At 47.3% G+C, this 14,502-nt stretch overlaps 1 protein-coding gene across 8 annotated transcripts in view; it reads left to right on the forward strand.

Annotated features, from left to right (window-relative positions):
- The first annotated feature begins 419 nt into the window (after window positions 1–419).
- The window catches only part of LOC126162434 (peptidyl-prolyl cis-trans isomerase G-like), a 333,524-nt gene continuing 319,441 nt past the window's right edge, over window positions 420–14,502 (forward strand). For all 8 annotated transcript variants that reach the window (XM_049918938.1, XM_049918937.1, XM_049918941.1 and 5 more), the window contains exon 1: window positions 420–591. The gene's annotated coding sequence lies outside the window, so the exon portion shown is untranslated. The remainder of the gene's footprint in view (window positions 592–14,502) is intronic.

The raw sequence follows: 14,502 nt of genomic DNA on the forward strand, positions 1-14,502 counted from the left end.
ACGGTCCGTTGACGTCCTGTTTGTATGCTGCCATTTGAAATGAGTTGTGGTATGTTTGAACGTGACGTGACGGCCAGTATGAATTGGCCTCTTATGACACTATTCCGCTGGTCAATCAAACCTGTGACCATTTGTGCTGCCCTTCTTAAAACATTCATCGCGAGAAATCTTGACGCCGAAACTCGTTTCGAGCAGACCTACTGGAAAATATGTTTGAATATGTGGATGTTTTGACGTTTCGTTCGCTATCTCGGTTCTGAGGCGACCTTTCTGATGCAATCTCTCGATCTATGTCAGAGATGTACACTTGTTGCGCTCCGGAGATGATATTAATTGGGGTTTGTTGTGTTGTTGAAGGCGTAAGCGTCATTATACTGCTTAGTGACAGAGCCGGCTAAACGAAAGCATCATCATTTTTTACTGTTTTGGACTCCTTGGAAATTGTAGTACTATCGACTGAACTATACTTTTGCCGCTAGAGACTAATTAATCGTGTGCCTTAGGTGCAATGTTTATGAGATGTGGTACGTGAACGTTTGTGCCGTAAGAAGTAAACAGCAGTCGCATAAAGTATAATACTGAGATTTACAGGTAAAGTCTTTCGGTTATATTGTAGTTGTTTTCAAAGCTTGCATGTAGTGGCTAAGAGTTTGAGGAAGAAGGAATAGACGTAGGTTGTTCTGAACTACTTGTTTTTGATGGCATTATCTCATAAAATTCAGAACTAAAAAAGCGCATGTGGTGTTTGCATGATATTCTCTGAAGACAAAGTTACGTAAAATATTTGCGTACGAGGTATTGATAATGATTCATATTTGACACATGCTTTTTATAAGTAATGCTACTATAGAAGGAAGTTGTGTAGGTAGATATTATGTATTGAAACTAAATGAGAGTGAATAAAACCAGTTAGTTAATGAAATTCGCAGTGCTGTGATTGTCCTACTCTTCTATCTCACATCTTCTAATACGATTCAAATTTCGATATGTCACATTGACATTATTTGACCGATTTTAAGTTAAAACCATAAAAATTTACGTATCAATCAAAGTTAACCAACACATAACTTGAACAATTTATTGAAAGAAAAAATGTGTTCTCAACACAATCTTTTGAATGGCCAGCTGATCCTTTCAAACCAGGAACCTTTTAAGATAGAATGTCATATGTTTTCTTGCTGACAGTACCATATATACTGGTTTCTCATCCAAAATGTGGCAACATTAGTCAATCTCATACCTTCTCCACAAACTTGAACATTTCACATTCTTGGCAATTAAATAAAATAACTAGGTATTTGACCATGCCATCCCCCCCCCCCCCCCCTCCCTTGGCATGAAATGACCAACTGCCAACTTTGTTGTCATGTCCATAACTAACAAAAATGAAACACACAATTACATATCCAGCCTAAAATAACACACTGCACTAATAATTCCAAACCCAATAATTAATCTATTGCTCATAACTGCCAACAAGAAAATATCTCGCTAACCAACTGCCACAAACTCTTCCAATATTATTCTCATAAGCAGTATTCAAGAACTCCAATGAATCACTTAACAACACTCAAAAACAATTTAGAAACATAAACACCTCACACCATAGAGCACCACCACATACTCCAACCAGATGTCGGCAAACATGATTCATTTCAAATACAGCACATCACCATTACCTCCCACACCACAACACAGTTACAACATGGGTCGAAGCAGATGGGTGATATCATAAACTTTGGTAGACCTCATTTTTCATATAATTTACTTTCGCCATGGTTCTTGTATCTTTAGTCAATTTGTACTTTGATTTGGACACACAAGTTTCCCATAACTGCTGTACAATGGCTATGTCAGGTGAACAGGACAGAATTTTATCCATATATTTACATACTTTCTTTATGCACTCAGATATCTACTTTCCATTTTTCCAATCTCAGGAGTCTTCCTGACTGTATTCCCGGCCTGATATCAACTCCTCAATGACCCAACTATTCCCTTGGTCTATTTCGTTTTGATCTTGTTTTTCCACTCACCCTCCCCTATTGTACTCCATGGGTTAGGTGTTCTTTTCTAAATTCTGTTTCTGTAGTACGAGCCATTTGGTGCAGAACTCCTTCCTCAGCATTTCAGCATTGCTTCCTCCCCCATCCATTCCTTCTCCCCTTCCTTCTTTGACGTAGCCCTCTGCCTCCCCCTCCCATCTTGCTAGCTCACCAGCATGTGTAGCTATTCCATGTGGTGGGGCTGTTATGTACTTATCTGGTTGAGTCCCTGACTACACAGGGATCATGCTTCTGGTACCTGAGCTGTCACTGCCTCTTGTAAGCCAACATCGGACCTTTTGGCAACGACCACTGGGCTAGGTGGCCCTTTTGTTGCTGGATGGCACTCACGGTGTGAGCCTCTGATCAGATTGGATGGTACTAGGGTGAACACACTGCGCATGAAGCTCCATTCTTCTGGCTGGTCTTTTGTGCCCGTCCCTTCAGGTGGGAATGGTTCTCTCACTGCTCGTACTTTTGCTTCCGTAGCCCTCCTCTCCCTGGTCACCCTCGTGGGGAGGAGGTTTGTCATGAAACCGTTGGTTTAGTTCCAGGACAGACAGGAGAGTATTTAGCTGCTGCCAAACCACTCTCTCTCTTTACATTTCTAAAATAAGTTTGGGGAAGTAGACTCGATAAGGTGCAATCTGGTTCCTTACTGATTAAAACCTCTTCTGTCTGTCATTTGGCTTATGTTTGTGTTTGCAAGTGCTTAGGAGAACATTACTCCTCATCAGTCCTTAAATATGACCCAGGGCATTATTTTCCATAGGGACTTCCTTATCCAGTCTGATGAGGAACTCGGACCTAATATTGAATGATGCGGTTTTCATTTCACTTTGTGAGTTCAGAGAGGTACTAAGGACAGTAATTTTGGTACTGTCACTTTCATCCTGGCTTTTGTGAGGTGTATCCTTCTGGAAAATGTCGAAGTTATGGTTTACAACAGTGACATGAGGCCCTAAATCACCTCCCATTCACTGTTTCTGATGTCTACTTTTTGCTCATATGTCTTCCTGATGTGTGGAAAATCCTGTTTGCAGCAGCTGCAGCTGCCCTCTCCATGTGGAGAGACCTTGCACACTGCCGCCAAAGTGTGTGAACTATACTGGCCAACATTCTCCTTGCTGACCAGATTACCCTATCTATAAAAAGAAAAGGAAAATTCAAGAATTCAAAACTGTTGACCTTCTATGCTACTGAGGCCTGACAGAAATTTGACTGTCTTCACCTAGTATCTTTGTCTACCTTTGCTTCTGTTGTGTCCTTTCCACCTCCTTCTTACTGCCATCCTCTCCTCCTCCCCTTTTCTCCTCTCTGGTAGTTACCATTATCTCCTCTCATGGGACTGCTCCTTCTCTTTGATAGGAGAAGAGACCGCCTTCTCTGGCACACGCTGGTATGTGGGGCTCCCTGGGGATCCCCTACTCTGTGGGCCGCAAGGCAGCTTGTTCTCATTCACATCCTGATATTGCTGCAGCTAGCTCCCTTCCTGACCACACCTCCCCTCATCCTATGAAGAGAAGAAGTTGTGTAAGTCCCAGGAGAATCCCCTGCCCAACACCCCAGGGGATGTCACCCACTCCCACTCAATCAGGGTCTGATTTTACACTCATGGGTGTTACTCCTTCTTTACTGGTGATGGACACTGACTCGACAAATGATCGATTCTCACCCATTCGACATCCATCCAGCCTCTTGTACTACTCTCCTCCAATGGAACTGTAATAGTTACTGTAATCATCTTCCGGAATTGCAGTCTCTCCTTTCTTTCTACTCTGTAGTGTGTGTCATACTGCAGAAACCTTGTTTTATGGATACTCATTTGCCAACTCTTCATGGTTTACAAAGCTTTTGTCAGAATTGTGTTGGCTCTTTGTGAGCATCCGCTGGTGTCTGTACGCTTGTCTGCACGGACATTGTTAGTTCCTGAGTTCCTCTTTGCACTGCACTTGAAGCAGTGGCCATTCAAATCCATTTAGACTCTGAGGTATAGCATGCAATCTATATTGCCCCCCTTCCCCCAGACTGACCTTCTACACTTCCTGCTCTTCTTAATCCTCCTCCCCTCCCCCCTCCTCCCCCCCCCTCCCCCCCCCCTTCACCGTGGAGATGTTGACATCCATAACCCTCCGTGGGTGGTACTCCGACCTTTGTCTGGTGCATGATTGTTGAATACCTACTTGCAGGGCTTGCTCTTGTGCCTCCTAAACACTGGAGCCCCCAAATACTTTAGTGTGGTGTATGGCACTTTCTCAGCCATTGATCTTTGCATCTGTAGCCCTGGGTTTCTCCCCTCTATTTAGTGGGGAGTTCATAAAAATTTATCCAACAGTAGTCATAGTCCGATCAGCTGATCTTTTCTCCAGTGTCAGTTGCCTGGACGCCCTTGCAGGTGGGCCTTCACTAATGCAAATTGGGATGCCTTGTTCTCAGCTGCATCAATAGCATTGATGAGTTCGAATGGAGTTTGACTGATGCCATCCTCTTGTCAACAGCTTCACCGATTCTTTCTTCCTTAGGTTTTCCCCAGAGGAAGACTGTCCCTTGGTGGAGCAGCCCCGAAATTTCTGCAGCCGTTAAAGACTGCCGCACCTTCCAATGCTACAACAGCATCCATCTCTCAACCACCTCCTGCCCTGTAAATGCTTTGTGTCTCGACCTGCTATCTTCATAAGTGCCAGAAATGAATTTTGTGGGAATTTTCCCTCTTCACAGGTATAGGCAAAGAGCAGCCACATTTTTGGTAGCTGTCCTCCTAAATGTGTTCCGGGAATGTCCCTGAATTGTGTTATCCTCATTGGCCTAGACTCCATTGCTGAGCATTTGGCTAGGCATTTCACCCAGGCCTCAGTGTCGGTCAACAATCCGCCAACGTTCTGTCTTCTCAAACACTGTCTGGAACAACTCCTTTTATCTTTAATTTCCTGTCGCCTAGTGCAACACCCTGTCTAGGGAGTGGGAATTAGGCAGCCCCCACCCCCAATCTCTCTATCTCTCTCTCTCTATCTCTATCTCTATCTATCTCTCTATATCTCTATATCTCTCTATCTCTCTCTCTATCTCTCTCTCTCTCTCTCTCTCTCTCTCTCTCTCCCCCTCCCCCCCCCTCTCCCCTCCCCCCTCTCGCCCACCAGACATGGTTCCTGGACCAAACCAGATGCACAGCCAAATGCTTGACCACTTACTGGTGGCCTAGTCAGCATCACATAATGGCCTTTTTTAACTCTCTGGAGTGAGGCGGAATTTCCTTCCCAGTGGTGAGAAAATGTCATTATTCAAGTTTCAAATTCCAGTGAACCGCTTCTTCAAATGTTCAGCTATCATCTGACCAGTTTAATAAGTTTCCTGTGCAATTTACTTTGTAGATATAGTGAGTCAGAGGCTGTATTATATCCTTGAATCCCAGGATTTGTCGGCTTAAGTGGTTTTGCCAAGGCCACTCCACTGTAGATAATTTAGTCCAACAGGAGTCTATCCGAATGTTTTTGCCTGACGTCAACATCTTGTTGCAGTCTTCTCTGATCTGCATATAGCTTATGATACCACATGGTACCACCACATCCTTGCCACCTTACATGAGTGGGGCCTTTTGGCCCACTTCTGATTCATATCTAGAGCTTTCACGTCACACTTTTCAGGTTCATGTTGGCATTTCCCATAGCACCTCCCATCTGTAGGAGAATGGGGTTCCTCAGGGTTCTGTTTTGAGTGTTCCTCTTTTTAGGGGCAATCAAGGTCTGGTGGCAGTTGTGAGGTCTATGGTGGCCTCCCTGTTTGTATGCTGATGATTTTTGCATTTATTTTTCTGCATCCATGATGGGTGTTGCTAACCACAGACTGCAGAGAGCAATATACAGATTGCAATATTGGGCTCTCAGTGATGGCTTCCAGTTTTTGGCTGCCAAGGCATGCATTGCCATATAGTGCATCCCCATCTGGCTCTGTACCTTGATATCCAGGCCCTCAGTGTGGTGGACTCTCATCATTTGGACTGGTATTTGATGCCCAGTTGACATGACTCCCCTATCTTCAACAACTAAGGCTGACATGTTGGTTGCACTCCAATGCCCTTTGATGCCTGAGTAACACCAACTGTGGAGCAGACTGTTCTATTCTGATATGGCACTACACAGCATTAGTCCAGTCCCATCTACTTTACAAGAGTTTTACATATGGTTCGGCACCACTTTCAGACATTACGTGCTGAACCCAATACACCATTGTGGAGTAATACTGGCAACTGGTGCCTTTCAGACTGCCTCATGATCAGCCTCCTAGCGGAGGCAATGGATCCACTGTTGCGGGTCCTGTGCTAGCAGCAGTTGATCACTTATGCGTACTCATCCACTTTTATCTGGAGCACCAGAGCTATGGTCTCCTCTTCCAGATAAAGAGATCCAACTCCCACAGTGGCAGTCCAGGACAGGAGTGTACTATTGCCATTTGCATCTGGTTCCTTTTTGCTGAACTCCAGCTTTCTCCTCTGCCACCTCATCTTTGGGTCCACTCACATACACCTGCATGGTGCATCCTCCGTCCACAGCTCTGTCTTGGCCTATCACGTGATCCAAAAGGTTAGGCTGATCCTGAGGCCCTCTGCTGCCAATTCTTCTCCACTGATGGAGTGTTTCGGGGTTAAGAAGAATTCTATACTGATTGCTCAGTAATTGCCAGTCATACTGTCTTTGTTTACATTTTTGCAGGATATTATGAACTGCACTCCTTGCTGGATGGCTGCAGTGCTTTCACTGCAGAGTGAGTAGTCATCTCTTATGCTCTTTAACGCATACATTCCTGCTCTTGTGAGTCCTTCCTCATCTGTAGTGATGCTTTTAGCATTTTACCCTCACCATATCTTGGTCCTGACTATTTGGGATTCCCTTTTTGCCCTCAAACAATGTGGATGCTCGGTGGCCTTTGCCTGGACCCCAGGTCATGTTGGGATCCCTGGGAATGGACTTGCTGACAGGCGGGCCAAATTGGCTACTGGCAAGCCACCTCTTGATCGATATTTCGGAATCGGAACTTTGATTGGTACTACACTGTTAAGTTCTAAGGATCTGGAATACAGACTGGCGTACTCTGACTTTGCTAAACAAACTAGGGTGACAAAGGAGACCATGCATTTGTGGAGGTTGTCGATGTGAGCCTCATGCAAGGACTCCCTTATCCCATGTTGGCTCCACATTGCCCATTCTTGGATGACTCATGACCATCTCCTTTGTTGCAAGGATCTACTCAACTGTGTCATTGTGCCCATTTGAGGATGGTCCACATTTTGTTGGACTGTCCTAACCTAGCCAACCTGCAACAACCTCTTAATCTTCCTGTCTCGCTACTCCTGGTCTTAGTGGACGATGCCTAAGTGGCTGACCTGGTTTTACAGTTTATTTTTCGAGAAGGTGTTACCATTATTTCTAAGGGGAGGGTGTCTCAGCCTTGTTGACCCATTGAGGAGTTGGCAGGACACCCTGTTAGCACCTCTGCCCCGAATGGCAGCTGCTGTCTGGGCTTGGCGGACCACCTGAGGACTCACCCTACATGTTCTTTTGCTCTTTTTCACCCTTCTCATGTATCCTGTATTACTTAGTCTTTTTCCTCTGTTTTCTTGTACTTCTCTCACCCTGTCCTTGGTGCTAGTCTTTTCTGTGTATTTTTGGGTGGGATTCCTCTGGTTTTGTTATAAGTTTCTTCTGTGCTTTGTGGGGTGGGATGTCTCTGGTTTTCTTGCTAGTCTTTTCTGTGCATTGTTGGGTGGGGTGCCTCTGGTAAGTGGCAAGGGTATGTCCCTCATTGCACTTTCTCACTTTCTATCTTTGCAGGCCTCAGGCTGTTCTCTGGGTGAGATACTTTGCTCACTTTTCTTCTTCCTCGTTTCTTTCTCTAGGCTCCATCGACCTTCAGTAGACTTTGGAGCCCCCAGGGGCTCAGCATTCATTTGCTGGGTACGGGCTTGGCGACCCCGGGGTTCCTGAGCTGGGGACTGGTAAGCGCCACCTGTCCCCCGTCACCGTAAGCTCTGAATACACTTCAGCGACCACCGTGCGGCGCGGCGGTGGAACGTTGTGTGTCTCAGGGAATGGGGATCTTGGCTTGACCGCCCGGATCGCGAGGATGGAACAAACCTCTATAAAAAACCCCTCAATCTTCCGGTGTGCTCCGCGCCTATGAGATGCATGGCTGTTGAGGTGGAACAGTCGCAAGCGGGCAACCTCTGGGGCACCTGCCACACCCCAGTTGTATAGGGCTTACTCAGGCATGCGGGGCTCTGTCTGAGCGGACCTTTAGTTCCCTAGCTGCTCGTGAGATCGAGATGGAACCCTCGAACTTTTCTTCTTTTCCTCCCAGCAGAAAGGGTGGGCCGCTGGTAGGTTCTAACACCCAATCTAACAAGAGGGCTCGTGTAGCCAGTCCTCCTAATTCAGGTACTAGTAACAGAACGCATTCTGCTTCTCAGAATGTGTTTCTCATAATTAAAAGAAAAGATGGGAGTTTTGAAAAAGTTTCGCCATTTTATATACAGAAGGGCTTAGAGGGTATTGCTGGCACGTTAAAGTCTGTAAAGCGCTTGCGCAATGGCACCTTGCTGGTTGAAACATCTAGCTTCCAACAAGTCCAGAACCTTCAGAAGGCACAATTTCTTGGGGAGTTTGCGATAGAGACTGAATTTCACAACACCTTGAACTACAGCAAGGGTGTTGTGACTTGCAGAGATCTTGTCGACATCCCCCAAGACGAACTGAAGTCTGAATGGTCCCGGGAAGGAATTGTCGACGTGCAACACGTTATGAAACAGGTGGATGGTGCTCTCATAAAAACTGACTAATTTATTCTTACGTTTAACAGCACCAAATTGCCAGAGCATGTGAAGGCAGGTTTCCTACGTCTCAGTGTACGGCCTTATTACCCCAATCCCATGCGGTGTTTTAAATGCCAACACTTTGGCCACACTACTCTCGGCTGTAAAGGGGAAGCCACTTGCGGGAAATGTGGTAAAGCCGCTCATGAGGGAGTTGATTGCTCCTCTCCTCCCAAGTGTGTCAACTGCTCTGGGGATCACCCTGTGTGGAGTAGGGAATGTAGAGTTTTCCTTGAGGAACGGAAGATCCAGGAACTTAAAACCACCAAACGCATCCCGTACGGTGAGGCAAAGAAAATTTACCAGTCCCTGCAGCCGCCCACGTTCGCTGCTTCCTTTTCTTCCGTTCTGAAACAGCCAGTCTTGAAAACTGATGCCGCTACACAAACGGAGGTTGCTACTGTCAGCACTAGCACCTGTGTTTGTCAATGTACATGTGCTGCTGCTGTTCCTGTGAAGCCTGCTGCTCCTCCCCGGCCTTCTGACCAGGCCGTGGTAGCTGACGTCATGGAACTTCCTGCCCCTTCCCAGGTCCAGTCTTGTGCCATGCCTATCGCTTCTACACCCCCTACTGCTTCTGAGGTTTTGGCTCCAATGCCACCTCAGGCCAGAAAATCGAAGCACAAGCCAAAGGTGAAGACTCGCCTGCTAAAGGAGACTGAAGTTGTACAGTCTGCTGATGTGGATGTCATTCTCTCTGACGTCTCTCTCGACTCCTCTTCTGAGGCGATGGAGGTAGATGCCAGACTGGGGCAATCGTCTCGCCCCAAAACTGAGCCTCCACCTGTTGTGGGTTCTCCTCCCTGACAGAAAGTGCGACTGAAGGTACTCCCGCCCCGATAGATGGCTCCCATTATTCAGTGGAACATGAATGGATTCCGGGCACATGTGGAGGAACTGCACCTCCTAGCACGGCAACGCCCCCTGTGCTTGTGTTTACAGGAAACACATCTAAAACAATCTGATGCTCCTGTACTCAGGGGCTATAGGTTGTATCGCAAAGATGACCTGACTGGAGACAGGGCCAAAGGCGGAGTCGCCGTGTTTGTCGATAATGACCACCACTCCTCTGCTCTCCCCCTGGATACTGACCTACAAGCAGTTGCAGTTGCAATTTATTCCGGCCGGAGGCTTACCGTTTGCTCCCTTTATTTACCCCCTCTGGATGCAGTGAACTTAGAGGCTCTCACAAACCTTATCGACCAACTCCCCCGCCCGTTTCTCCTCCTGGGAGACTTCAATGCCCATCATGTCCTGTGGGGCTCCGCTTCTATTTGCGCTCGAGGTCGAATTTTGGAGAGCCTCCTAACATCTCAAGTGTTGTGCATCCTCAACACAGGTACTCCGACTCATTTCTCTAGTGCTACAGGGTCATTCTCAGCCATTGACCTATCTTTCTGCTCTCCAACCCTCACTGACTCCGTTCACTGGGAGGTCATTGACGATCTACATTCCAGCGATCACTTCCCTATCCGCATTCATCTCCTGGATGGTGTATTGCTGGAGCAGCGGCCACCATCGTGGATGATTGGCAGGGCTAACTGGCCACTGTTCACTCGGTTGGCTGTCTTTGACCGCCACAACAGCGTACAGGAATGGGTGGATCACATCACGCTTGTGATCCACCATGCTGCTGACCTGTCCATACCACAGTCTTCTGGCACTCGTAAGTGGCGCCTTGTGCCTTGGTGGACAGAAGAGTGCCGTTCAGCCATCCGTGACAGGCGTGCGGCTCTTCGCCGATTTAAATGCCGCCCAACAGCGGTCAATCTTACCGCCTTTCGTATCGCGAGAGCCAGGGCACGCCGTGTCATTAAAGAGAGCAAGAAAAGGTCATGGCAGGAGTTTCTGGACTCCATCAACCGTTCCACTTGTTCCACAAAGGTATGGGAAGCCATCCGGAGGATTTCCGGTAAACGCAGCCGTTTACCAATAGCTGCAGTCCTGAACCAGGGATGCCTCCAAACGACACCCAGCGCCATAGCTCAGTCGCTGGCAGAGCATTTTGCACAAAGTACTGCCACTGCAACCCAGGATCCAGCGTTTCGTCGCTACCGTGCGACTGTCGAAAGAGCGAATTTGAACTTTCGGTCGAACGGTTCTGAGGCCTACAACTCCCCTTTCTCCATGTGGGAACTTGAGTCGGCTCTTACTGAGACTTCTGACACTGCACCAGGTTGCGACCGCATCCGGTACTCCATGCTTAGACATCTGCCAGCGGCGTCAAAGGAAATCCTCCTTGAATGTTTTAATCTCATATGGCACACAGGAGTGTTCCCAACCTCGTGGAGGGAGGCAATCCTCATCCCTCTCCTCAAACCAGGAAAGGACCGCACATGTCCCAGTAGTTATCATAGTATCGCCTTGACAAGCTGTGTCGGAAAGACTCTGGAACGGATGGTTAACCGTCGTCTGGTCTGGCTGCTAGAGACCAGACAGCTCCTTAGCCGCTTTCAGTGTGGATTCCGAAAATTTCGATCCACAGTCGACAACCTGACCCTCCTCGAGGCGGCTATTCAGCAGGCTTTCCTCCGTCAGCATCACTGTATCGGTATCTTCTTTGATATCAGTAAGGCATATGATACTACTTGGAGACACTGTATTCTTGCACAACTGCATCAATGGGGCTTTCGTGGCCGCCTCCCTATTTTCATTCGGTCTTTCCTGTCTCAGCGGTTTTTTCGGACCCGCGTTGGTAACACACTGTCTGATCGCTTTGAGCAAGAGAACGGTGTCCCCCAGGGCAGTGTTTTAAGCGTTACCCTCTTTGCCATAGCAATCAACAGTATAACGTCTACAGTGAGGAGTCCAGTACAGTGCTCCTTGTTTGTGGACGACTTTGCTGTTTTCTGTTCCTCCTCTGGTGTTGCATCCGCGAGCCGTCAATTGCAACTAACGGTGCGGTGGTTAGAGGAGTGGGCTGCAAAGATGGGTTTTAGGTTTTCTGCCGATAAGTGTGTTTGTGTTCATTTTAATCGTTCTCGTCGTCTTTTTACGTTGCCTGCCTTGCATATGGGGGATACTGTCCTACAGTTTGGAGACACAGTGCGGTTTCTGGGCCTCATTTTTGACTCCAGGTTGTCATGGTTGCCACACCTACGTGACTTGAAAGTCAGAACGCTGAAGGCACTGAACATCCTCAAGTGCCTCAGCCACAGGTCTTGGGGAGCGGACAGGGCGCGTCTCCTTCAGTTTTATCGAGCTTTCGTGCGCTCACGGCTGGACTATGGCTGCACAGTATATGGGTCAGCGAGGCCGTCTTATTTGCGGATCCTTGACGCTGTTCACCATGCTGGGATTCGACTGGCTACGGGTGCTTATCGGACCAGTCCCGTACCCAGCCTCTGTGCTGAGGCTGGCGAACCGCCACTTACCATCCGGCGGCAGCTCCTGCTGGTGCGCCAAGCTTGTAAGTTTCTTGCAGCTCCCAGCTCGCCTGCTCACCATCTTGTTGCCCTTCCACCTCTGGATCGCCTTTTTTCCCGCCGTCCCCGGGCTACGTTGCCGTTTGGGATCAGAGTGCACCGTGTGCTTGAGTCCCTCGGTGTGGAGTCTGTCCAACCCCAAATCCTGGGTTTTAACCGCCTGCCACCCTGGTTACTAATGAGGCCACGTGTGATTTTAGATTTATTGCAGTACAAGAGAGATTGCACTCCTGCCACCGTTTTTACTGCAGCATTTTCTGCTATTTTATCTGAGCACCACGACTATGTAGCTGTTTTTACGGATGGGTCGAAACAAGGGGATTCCGTGGGTTGCTCAGTTGTTTTTCCGGATCGTGTCCTCAAGGTCCGCCTGCCTCAGACTTTTACTGTCTTTGATGCAGAATTGTCTGCGATCTTGCGGGCACTGGAGCCGATGAGACTTTCTTCCTCGCTTAAATTTCTTGTCTGTTCCGATTCACTCAGTGCCCTTCAATCATTGCACCATTTGTATCCGGCGGATAAAGTAGTCCAGACCATCCAGGATGCCCTCCTCCGGCTACAGCGACTGGGGAAGGTTGTAGCTTTCTGCTGGGTTCCAGGGCATGTCGGCATTGCTGGGAATGAAAGGGCAGATCTCGCAGCCAAGGAGGCATGTCTTGATCCACACGTATCTCAGTGTGCTATCCCGTTGCACACACTCACCTCGCTGTTGAGCTCCCGAGTTGTGTCGGTGGGAGGATGAGTGGCTGGAAGTGACTGACAATAAGCTCCGTCTAGTCAAGCCCACAACGCGTGTGTGGTGTACTTCCTTTCAGCCCCGTCGACGGGACGAGGTTCTCCTCACTCGGCTTCGAATAGGCCACAGCCCTTTGACGCATGGCTTCCTGCTCCGGCGAGAAGACCCTCCATTGTGTGGTGCTTGCGGCGTCCAGGTCACTGTGAGCCACATTTTACTGGATTGTGTTTTATTTTCTGACCAGCGGGCCTCGGCTGATTTGCCAGCGGACCTGCCAACTCTTTTAGGCAACACTCGGACGAATGTGGTTAAAGTTTTAAAGTTCTGTGCTTTGTCAAATGTTTTTACGAAGATTTTAGGGAGAGGATATTAATTTGCTCACTGTGTGACAAGCTCGCCCATCTTTTATGTAAGTGGCCAGCCAATGACACTTTCCTCTGTCATTCTTGTTGCTATGTTTTCCCTTCCCTTAGCTTTTACTTTCTTATGTAGTAATTTCTCTCTTTTCCTGCTTTCTTTGAATATGTTTTTCAGTTTTATTAGGTCTCTCCACATTCGTTCCTTTTAATGTGTGTCAGGGCGCTGATGACCTCGATGTTGAGCGCCCACAAAGCCCAACACACACACACACAGAGTAGACTTTGGAGTTTTCTTTCCTTGGGTTTCGTGCCCTAGACCATTCTTTGGTGTTTAGTTTTTCTGTCTTGCCTGTTCCAGGTAGGAGTGATTGGTGACCTTTTAATGATTAAACCAACCAAGCAACCGACCAAGCTCAGGAGTATCTCATTCAGTTGATATTTGTTTACTCACAGTAATTTTTACTCATCAAGAAAAATTCACCTGAAATCTGACTCATCAGTAAATTTCCTGTATTCTAAGAAAGAAGTCAAGGCCAGGCAACAAAAGGAGACACACTATCATTTTGTGGTGAAGAATGAGTGTGGCCTAAGAACTGAAGAATGGCCAGTTTCATTGAAATGAATTTTGGGCTTTTGCATTATTATGTAAAGCTTTTAAGAGTTACTGTTGAGATAACCTGTACTCATTGCAATCAAAGTCACACCTGTACAGTCATGTCTGTCATGCTTGCATAAAGATAGAAAATAGAACACTAAAGAAATTTTACTCTTCCAGTTTATGTAAAATACGCCCACCTACATGTACCTTGCAGGTAACTGCTACACTTTAACTGTACATAGAAACCAGTTGGTTTTCCCCCCAGATGTGGTAAATTTGAAGCCATTGTTCTGTAACAGTGCTGTAATACAGTGGCTCTTCATTCTTGATATGGGAATATGTCCTTCAGTAAATACTTCCCTCACTGTACACCACAGTGCAACCTGCACAGTACCAATGAAATTCCTCCCGCTACGTTCCCTGTTGTTCTTTTTTTGTTTAGTATGTCTCACACTTGGTTGTCTATTCCTTTTATCC

This window comes from Schistocerca cancellata, chromosome 2, assembly GCF_023864275.1.
Source record: "Schistocerca cancellata isolate TAMUIC-IGC-003103 chromosome 2, iqSchCanc2.1, whole genome shotgun sequence".
NCBI lineage: Eukaryota > Metazoa > Arthropoda > Insecta > Orthoptera > Acrididae > Schistocerca > Schistocerca cancellata.